The sequence below is a fragment of the Panthera tigris genome, chromosome E2, assembly GCF_018350195.1.
Source record: "Panthera tigris isolate Pti1 chromosome E2, P.tigris_Pti1_mat1.1, whole genome shotgun sequence".
NCBI classification, from domain to species: domain Eukaryota; kingdom Metazoa; phylum Chordata; class Mammalia; order Carnivora; family Felidae; genus Panthera; species Panthera tigris.
The window spans coordinates 46965338-46976615 of NC_056674.1; positions in this window are offsets into that span (position 1 = coordinate 46965338).

The window sequence follows — 11278 nt, forward strand, 5'->3', positions numbered from 1 at the left end:
ATAAATAAATAAATAAATAAATAAGAATAAATCAGGCAGTTTAGACAAAGGTTCAAGAGACAACCGAAAACTAGGGCAAGGTTGAATGAAAAGGATCATCACCTAAACAAGACCATTCCTTCAAGACAGAGAGATAGATGTTGTTTCCTAATACACAGAAATAAACACAGAGAATCAAGCAAAATCAGCAGGAAAAGAAATGTGTTCCAAATGAAAGAATAAGATATAACCTCAGAAAAAGACCTTGATGATATGGAGATAAGTAATCTACCTGATAAGCAACTCAAAGTAATGATTACAAAGATGCTCACCAAACTCAGAAGAAAAATGGATGAATACAGTAAGAACTTCAACAAAGACATAGAAGACATAAGAGAGTACCAAACGGAAGTCGCAGAGCTGAAGAAACAAAAACTGAACTGAAAAATACATTAGAGGGGTTCATCAGTAGACTGGATAAAGCAGAAGAATGAATCAGCAACATGGAAGATAGAGCAATGAAACTCACCCAGACAGAGTAACAAAAGGAAAAATACAATTTTAAAAAATGAAAGTAACTTAAGTGACCACTGGAGCAACATCAAGCAGAATAACATTTGCATTGTAGAGTACCCAGAAGAAGGGTAAGAGAAAGTGTCAGAAAACTTATTTGAAGATGTAATGGCTGAAAACTTCTCTAACTTAGGGAGAGAAATAGACATCTAAGTCCAGGAATCTAGACAGCTCCAAAAATGATAAGCCCAAAAAGAGCTATACCAAGACACACTATAATTAAAACATCAAAAGTTAAAGAGAGACTCTTAAAAGCAGCAAGAGAAAAACAGATTGTTACCTACAAGGGAAACCCCATAAGGCTGTCAGCAGATTTCTCAGCAGAAATTTTTCAAGCCAAAGGGAGTGTCATGACATATTCAAAGTGCTGAAAGGAGAAAGCTTCAAACCAAGAATACTCCATCCAGCAAGGTTATCATTCAGATTGGAAGTAAAGAGAAGTTTTCCAGACAAGCAAAAGCTACAGGAGTGCATTACTACTAAACCAGTCTTACACAAAATATTAAAGGGACATATTGGGGTGCCTGGGTGGCTCAGTCAGTTAAGCGTCCGACTTCGGCTCAGGTCATGATCTCACGGTTCGTGGGTTCAAGCCCCGCATTGGGCTCTCTGCTGACAGCTCAGAGCCTGGAGCCCGTTTCAGATTCTGTGTCTCCATCTCTCTCTGCCCGCCCCCCCCCCACCCATGCTCTGTCTCCCTCTGTCTCGAAAATAAACATTTAAAAAAATAAATAAAGGGACATTTTAAGCTGAAAAAAAATGGCACTAACTAATAATAAGAAGACATATGAAAGTAAAAATCTCACTGGAAAAAAGTAAATATATAGTAAAGGTAAGGGGTTAATTATAAAGCTATTAAGAAGGTTAAAAGACAAAAATAGTAAAATTAACAGAAACTACAATAATTAGTTAAGGGATACGTAAAATTAAAACATAAAAAGTGACATCAGAAACATTAAACATCAGAGAGAATAAAAATGTAGTTTTGGATGTGTTCAAATTTAAGTTGCCATTAACTTAAAGTAGAGTGTTACAAACATAGGATAAGTAAGATAGGTGAACTTCATAGTAACCTCAAAGTAAATACAAAAAGAAGAAGAAGAAGAGGAGAAGAATCTAAATATAACATTAAAGAAAGTCATCAAACTGTGAGAGAAGAGAGAAAGAGAAGAAAGGAACAGAAAGGAACTACAAAAACAGCCAGAAAACAATTAACAAAATGGCAATAAATACATACCTGTCAGTGATTACTTTAAATGTAAATGAATTAAATTCTCTGAGCAGAGATGTGCAGTGTATGATTGGATTTAAAAAAAAAAAAAAACAAGACAGGGGTGCCTGGGTGGCTCAGTCAGTTAAGCGTCCAACTCTTGGTTTCAGCTCGGGTCATGATCTCACGGTTCGTGAGTGCAATCCCTATATCAGCCTCCGTGCTGACAACATGGAGCCTGCCTGGGATTCACTCTCTCCCTCTCGCTACCCCCCCTCTGCTCTCTCTGTCTCTCAAAATAAATAAACTTTAAAAAATTTTTTTAAAAAGGACATATCTATATGCTACCTAGAAGAGACCCACTTCAGAAGTAAAGACACACACAAACTGAAAGTGAAAATGTGGAAAAAAATATTTCATACAAATGGAAACAAAAGGACAGCTGATGCAGCTATACTCATATCAGACAAAATAGACTTTAAAACAAAGACTGTAACAAAAAAAAAAGAGGGGCACTACCTAATGATGAAATGGTCGATCCCATAAGAAAATATAACACTTATATATGCACCCAACATAGAAGCACCAAAATATGTGCCAATGTTAACAGACCTAAAGGGATAAATTGACAGCAATACAGTAACAGTAGGGAATTTTAACACCCCACTTACATCAATGGGTTGATCATCCAGACAGAAAATCATTACGGAAACATCAGCTTTAAATGACACATTAGACCAGACGTAACAGATATATACAGAACATTCCATCCAAAAACAGCAGAATAGAGGCATCTTGCTGCCTCAGTCGGTAGAGTATGTGACTCTTGATCTTGGGGTCATGACTTCAAGCCCCATGTTGGGCATAGAGATTACTTTTAAGGGAAAAAAAAAAAGCAACAGAATACAGTCTTTTCAAGTGCACAGAGAACATTCTCCAGGATAGATCGCATTTTAGGCCACAAAACAAGTTACAATAAATTCAAAAGGATTCAAATTCTATCAAGCATCTTTTCTGACTACATTGATATGAAACTAGACATCAATTACAAGAAGAAAACTGGAAAAGCTACAAATACATTGCGATTAAACAACATGTTACTGAACAACTACTGGATCAAGGAAGAAATTTAAAAAATACCTAGAGACAAACGAAAACAGAAATATGGCATACCAAAATCTAAGAAATAAGAGAAATCTCAAATAAACAATTTAACTTTATACCTAAAGGGACTAAAAAAGGAACAAATGAAGCCCAAAATTAGTAGAAGGAAGGAAGTAATAAAGCAGGGCAGAAATAAATGAAATAGAGACTAAAAAGACTAAAAAGAAAAGATTAATGAAACTAAGACCTGGTTCTTCAAAAAGATAAAATCAACAAACCTTTAGCTAGACTCACAAAGAAGAAAAAAGAGAGAAGGGGGGCTCAAATAAATAATACAAGAAATGAAAAGGAATGTGTTGCACCTATCAGAATAGCTAAAATAAAAAAGACAAAAACTAAAAAGTGTTGGCAAAAATGTGGACAAAAGGAACACTTGTATACTGTTGATGGGAATATAAATTGGTACAATCACTGTGGAAGAGAGCATGGAGGTATTAAAAATATAAATAACATATAATCCAATAATTCCTCTGTTGGGTGCTTACCAAAGAAAACAAAACGCAAATTCAAAAAGATATGTGCACCCCTATGCAACATTGTTTACAGTATCCAAGATATGGAAACAACTTAAATGTCCATTGATAGACAAATGGACAAGGAAGATGTAGTGTGTGTGTGTGTGTGTGTGTGTGTGTGTGTATACATATATATACATATATATGTAATGGAATATTCAGCCATAAAAAAGGATGATACCATGCTATTTGAGACAAATAGAAGGATCTAGAGGATATCATGCTAAGTGAAATAAGTCAGACTGAGAAGACAAATACCATATGATTTAGCTGATATGTGGATGTAAAAAAAAAAGGAATAAATAAACAAAAAGCAGAATCAGACCTGTAAACACAGAGAACAAGCTGATGGTTGCCACAGGGGAGAGTGTGGGGGGATGGGCAAATGGGTGAAGGGGAATGGAAGATACAGGGTTCCAGTTTTAGAATGAAAAAGTCACAGAAATAAAAGGCACAGCATAAGGAATATAGCCAAGAATATTATAATAACGATGTATGATGACAAATGGTAGCTACACTTGTAATGAACATAGCCTAATGTATAAACTTGCCAAATCACTATGTTGTACACCTGAAACTGATGTAACAATGTATGTCACCTATGCTCAAATAAGAAAGAAAGAAAGAAAGAAAGAAAGAAAGAAAGAAAGAAAGAAAGAAAGAAAAGAAAGAAAGAAACTAACTTTAAAAAAAAAAGACATTGGGGTGCCTGGGTGGCTCAGTCAGTTGTGTCCAACTTTGGCTCAGGTCATGATCTCATGGTTTGTGAGTTCCAGCCCCGTGTCAGGCTCTGTGCTGACAGCTAAGAGCCTGGATTCTGCTTCTGAATCTGTGTTTCCTTCTCTCTCTGCCCCTCCCCCACTTGTGCTCTGTCTCTCTCTGTCTCTCAAAAACAAATAAATGTAAAAAAAATTTTTTTAATAAAAATTTTAAAAAATTTTAAAAAGACATTGATGAAAGAATTGAAGAAGACACAAATAAATGGAAAGATACTCCATACTCATAGATTGGAAGAATTAATATTGTTAAAATGTCCATAATGCCCAGAGTGATCTACAGAGTCAGTGCAATCCCTATCAAAATTCCAGTGGCATTTTCCACAGAGCTAGAACAAATACTTCTAAAATTTGTATGGAAACACAAAACACCCTGAATAGATAAAATGATCTTAAGAAGCACAAAGCCAGAAGTATCATGGTCCCTGATTTCAAACTAGACTACAAAGCTATAGTTATCAAAACAGTGTAGTATTGGCATAAAAACAGACACATAGATCAATGGAATGGATTAGAGAGCCCAGAAATAAACCCATGCATATATGGTCAGATAATTTACAACAAAGGAGGCAAGAATATACAATGGCGAAAAGACAGTCTCTTCAATAAATGGTGTTGGGAAAACTAGACAGCTACATGCAAAAGAATAAAACTGAACCACTTTCTTATACCATATACACCAATTAACTCAAAATGGATTAAACACTTAGATGTGTAAGACTTGTAATGATCATACTCCTAGAAGAAAACTTAGCAAGCTCCTTGACATTAGTCTTAGCAATGTTTCTCTCCATACTGATTTTTTTTCATCAATTCTGACAATCTTTGCCTTTTATAACTGGAATGTTTAGTTTATTTACATTTAATGTAATTCCTAATGGAGCTGGTTTCAAGCCTACCATTGTGCTCTTTGTTTTATATTTAATCATACATTTTCTTTTTATTTTTTTCCTGCCTTTTTTGTATTACTCAATTTTTAAAATGTTTTCTCATTATTTTGTTACATATTCTTCTATTATTTTTCTAGTGGTTATCTCAGAGATTTCAAGATATGCATCCTTGATTTATTACAATCTACTTTAAGTTACTGTCTTTATCACTTCCCAAATAATATAAGAACTTTACAGCAATGTAATTCTCTTTACATTCTCCCGTCCTTTGTGCTATTTGTGTCATATATTTAACCTTCATAAGCATTAAAAAAAACCAAACAATTGCTAGCAGGTGGATGTGAAATCATTTTAAATGTGAATAAACAGAAGCCAAGAAGACAAATTCAGTGTTGTGGCAACTTAAAGGAAGGGACACATTCAAGAGAATTTTCAGAAAAGCAAATTGCAAAACTTAGTGAGTAACTAAATATGGGGAAGACAAGACTTGAAAATAACTCAAGATATTAAGCTTGAGACTCAGGGAGGAAACTGATTCTGTAGATACATATGGCAGGCTGGGATGGTGTTAGGGTTTGGGTTGGGAATAGAAAACGGTGAACTCAAGTTTTTAAATGAATTTTAATGTGAAATTCGGGCTTGAAAGATGACCACTGGAAACAGGACCAGATTTGGAAATCATCTAAACATAATACCACTTTTACTGGAAATTGTGTGAGAAATGAGTGTATCAGGGCACTGAATTTAAAAGAAGAAATATCCATTCATTCATCAAATCTTTATCAAGTGTCTACAATATGTCTAGGTGTTCTAGGTGCTGAGGATATAACTGAGAACAAATCAGATGAAATTCCTGCCCTCCTGGAGCTGACATTCTAATGAGAAAATAAAGGATGATCAGTGGATGGAGTTGGAAGGACATGATTAATTGAGACAGAGGAGTGTACCATATATAATAAATAGAATCTGTAAGGAGGCTAGTCATGAAGCTTAGGAGTTGGAAAAAAGCTTGAATAAGGCAGAAATACCTTATTTTAACAGTTCTCAAACTTTGCTGTACTTTAAAATCTCTTGGGAGCTTCTAAAAATCCTGATGCCCAGATCATACTACATCCCTCTTACACAAAAATGCATGCAAGGGTGCACTGGTCATTGATATTTTTTTAAGATAGCCAAAGTGGGGAAACTAATGAGGAGAACAAAGACAAGAGAAAGGTAGCTAAAATTAAATCTCCTTACAACTTGCAGCCCACTGACAAATACCTGACACATGCAGAGTGTGACATTGCTCAAGGAACTCATGGTTGCCTTCATATTGATGTTTCATTGGAGGCTAAAAGCAACCTTATCTTGACACTAGTGAGACCTCCAAAGTCCTGGAGACCTTACTTTCACCATACAGAAATTCCTTGGAAACTTAAAGTTATCTCTATCCACCCTCCCTCCACAAACTTAAAAATATACAATCAGTCACTCCTCACAAACACAAGTGCAGCTCTTTCTGGCCACAGTTCCTATCCCCATACTATAATAAAATCAGCTTTTTACACTGTAAAACATCCCAAGAATTTTTGACCATTGCCCTTGATGGCTCTGCATCAGGAACCACTAGCATATTTCATCAAATTTGATATGCTATGAATTATAAGAAAGAGAAAACTCTGCCAATTAAATTCTGGTAAAATGCTTAAGATGCCATCAATTTAAGATGCATCTCAATTTCAGCGATGCCAAAAATGGAAAAATAATAAGCATTTCAGAAGTGGTGGAATACTGTGGACACAAGTGCACGAACAGCCATGGAATGAGAACTGCTGAATTTTCCCAGGAGTGTACATGACCTTAGAACAGAATGAATAATTGAGTGTTGAATCCAGAACAGCACATGTTGTTCAAAATTTCAGTTTGGCTCAATAAGAAAATTAAACATAGATGTTCACACTCTTCTGCCTCTTTTTAGGTTATCTCACTTTCCCTCTGTCACCAGGGGGCAGGGACTACGTGATCCTGCTGTGCCAGGAACATGGACATTGGTTCCCAGCTGTACTCCCTTAGTTCTGCCAATTCTCTTCTTGAAAACTGGGTCACTGGAGACATACATGCTGATTTTTCAAGCTTTTAAAAAAGACTCCCAAAAGTAGCTCAACCCTAAAAAAAAAAAAAAGAAGAAGAAGATGAAGAAGAAGAAGCATCGACCCTGACACTTTATAAATGAGGAACTTCTTTCTAGGTTCCAAGCTTTTAAATCAAATATTATTCTCAAAGCAGCTTCTAGCAGTAAGACAGCCAACCAGACCTGGTCAACCCACAGAGTCTGCCAAAACTTCAAATATAATTTGCCAGTTTGAAATTGGTCAGAGGTCAAAGTTATGAAGATATTGTTAGAGAACAAAATTCAACCAAGTAAATTTGAGGGTTGAATTAGCTTTATTAGGTGATTCATGAATCAGGCAGCATCCCGTCTCACAAGTAGAGAGCATGCTGTGGGGAGTTTTACAAAATGGAAGGTTTTTATAGCAAGAAGGGTGGGCAAAGAAGTTATTAGCAAAAAAGAAAGAAACACAAATGAAGTGAGGGAGGGAGGATTTGATTGTTTCTGGCCAGGACATCTTCTTCTTTGGATACACGGAACGGGCAAGGTTTTCATCATACAGATGACCTCACCATTGCTGATCAGGAAATTTCACATTGATTGATAAAAAGTCACATTCCTGGAATGGGTTGAAACTGTAATTAAGTCTTAGTTTGTTGTTGCAGGGAAGAAGGGGGGGGGGATGGAAATGACTCCATTTTGGGCTTGTTTCTTTTTTTAACATTATAATCATAATAATCCCCTTGTGTGCATTTCCAGCAGTTCCCAGTGTGGACTAAATCAGCAAACTCCATTAATGGAAATAGCAGACTGGAACTGGGGAAAGATCTACACCAGCAAACCCCAGTAAATGGGGACTGGGGACTAGAACTGGGGACAGGATTTCAGTATAGAATTGAACACTGAACCAAGAGCTAAGGACTGGCACTCGGTTTGAGCCTCCAGTGATTCTAGACTGACCCCATCTTAGAAAGCCAATTAGATGCTGAGCTTGAGGAAAAGAGAATGGAGCTCAAATGGAGAGGAACTCATGGCCCTTGGAAACAGTGAGAAAGAGACTGAACTCAAAAGGGGTTTCTCAGGCTCCACATCTGTTTTTCAGGGAAGACCCAAAAGTACTGTTGCTCAGGGCAGGAGAAGCCTGATGCTGCAAACTGGAGGCTACTTTTTGAGATGAGCCAATCCCCAGTCCCAGTTTTCCCACACACCCTCACTCATACCCTGCCCTCACTTGGGGCCCTGGGAGCATCACAGCCAGGAAGCAGGCAAAGACCACGTGGGCCATGACTGCAAAAGCATTAGGAAATAAATCAAGGAAACTGTCTGGCAAAGCATTTGGGAACAGTGTTCTGAGTGCCAACCAGGTTCCGGGAAGAGTTGAACCATCCATTCTGGTCCCATGACAAATCTTTCTAGAAGGAATGGTGTTAAAATTCTACTTCAAGCTCCAAGAAATTAGGGATTTGCATAATGATGACCCCAGGAAATAGTATGAAATTAGTCCTAGCCACACAGAGAAATCACTGCAGCTGTGTGAGGCCATGCCCCCAGAGGAGTCCCTCTCTGCTAGGGAAGCACTCGGTGCCTCCCACTGTTGTAGAGTGTGCCCCACTGGATTCTGGTCAGTTGTGTTTGTATTTGTCTCTTCTGAGACATAAGAGATGGTAGAAAATTCCATTGTCTTCATCCCCAATATGCAGCACAGCCACTGGCAGGAAGCAGAATCTCAGTAAATGGTTTTGGAAGAATGGATGAGTGAAAGAATAAATGAATCTATAGGTCAGCCTTATTCTCTCTCTCCGTGTCTCTCTCTCACATGCAAACACACATGCACACATATACACATAAACACATATATACACGTGTGTGTGTTTCAGTGGTTGTACCAGAGTCTCAAATATATTTGAAATCCTGCCCTAACCAGAATGATTTCTTTCAGATTCCCAGACTTGGGATCCATACTTTTCACCCTTTTGAGGTAGGAAGATGTCACTGAATTCATTATAGGACTATAAATTCAATATCCAAGAGAGTAGTTGAAGCTCAAAAGGCTGGCCAGCTTCTCAAATAACCAAAGACTGAAATGACAGCATCAAGGTTACATGTCTTCCACAGGCTTGGGGCGGGGAGGTCTAGCTGACCCAGGAACTATTCTGACCCTCCAGGCATAGCTTTGTTCCTGGACCCATTAAGTCAACTCTAGTGGTCCATGGGGATAAAGTGGTGCAACCAGATTGCCTTCACATGCTGTAACTCCTTTTGTTTCCTGTGGGACACTTCCCAAATGGAGTTCTCAACACACAGAAAACCTCTCCTGGGCTGTGACAAGAATGCAGAGTTTGCATGTTTTGGGGTTTTTGTTTCATTTTTTAATTGCGTTAAATATGTATATTTTATTGTAGGATTGAGATACTATACATTATGCCCCAGAAATAACCATTTTTTTTTTCTTTCTTATACTCCGTGGTCCTGTACACATTTACTCTTTTGTGCCATTATTTATTATTTTATTTTCTCTCTGTCGTTATCTGCTTTTGTTTTTTGTTTTTTGTTTTTTGTTTCATATATATAATTTATTGTAAAGTTAGCTAGCATACAGTGTATACAGTGTGCTCTTGGTTTTGGAGGTAGATTCCTGTGATTCATCACTTACATACAACACCCAGTGCTTTTTCTCTCCTAAAGGCCCTGCCCTTTGCAGCCTTGCCCCGTGTTGCTGCTCAGGTTTGTATTTCACAAACTTGCCTTGTGCCAATTCCAGGTCATTCTCACTCTGCACACACACTCCCCTGGTGTTGTCTTACACATGACAAGCCATACTAACTTCATTTATCACATTTATAACCACAAAGTTCTCACAGAAAATTTTCCTGACTGCCAAGATTCATTCAACACTAGAGGTTAGGTAACATAATAGTTTGACCACATTCTCACAGTGCACTGGTACCAGAGATCTACCCCTGAAGGAAAAAGAAATCCTGAAATGTGTCTTAGCCAAGTAGAAAGCAGATAACATATCTTTCAGGCAAATACAAGATTACAGTACGCCGTAATCTGGCTTATTGGTGGGGACTAAATTTGGATATATATGAAAGAAAACCCCAATTAACAGGGACTTAAGCACACAAGTTTTTATTTTCTCAAAAGAGGTGGGGAATAAGCAGACAGAGCTGATGTTGGAAGTTCTACAAAGCCCTTTCCAGGTTTTGCCTCTGGGATGACTCTGATTCTCATGTGGAAGGTGGCTGCCAGAGCTCCAGCCGTCATACCCATGTTCCAGGCAGTAGAAGACTTCTCAGAAGTTGCACACAATACTTTCACTTTTATCTTTCAGTAGGATTTGGTCATATATTCACACCCCAATGAAATGGAGCTCAAAGGCTAAAGGGAATATAACCTTTATTTTGGGAATAAATGTAGAATATAGAAATGTTTGCAAGACAACTTACCTGATCTCTTCAGAGGTGACTGTTCTAGATTTTAAAAGACTAAGAGACACATAGGTAAGCCTTGATTGACTATGGAAGATATTTTGAAGGTAATAAGGAGAACTGGAATATGGACTGAATGTCAGAAGATATTTGAGAATCATGGCTAATTTCCTTAGGTGTGATCTTAGAATTATGGCTTCACAGGAGTATGTCCTCATTTTTAGAAGATTCAGGCTATGAAGTACTTAGGAATGAAATGTCCTGACATCTACCACTTCCTTCAAAATGGTGCCTCATCAACGGAATGGGAAAAGATATTTGCAAATGACATATCAGACAAAGGGCTAGTATCCAAACTCTATGAAGAGCTCACCAAACTCCACACCTGAAAAACAAATAATCCAGTGAAGAAATAGGCAGAAAACATGAATAGACACTTCTCTAAAGAAGACATCCAGATGGCCAACAGGCACATGAAAAGATGCTCAACGTCGCTCCTCATCAGGGAAATACAAATCAAAACCACACTCAGATATCACCTCACGCCAGTCAGAGTGGCCAAAATGAACAAATCAGGAGACTATAGATGCTGGAGAGGATGTGGAGAAATGGGAACACTCTTGCACTGCTGGTGGGAATGCAAACTGA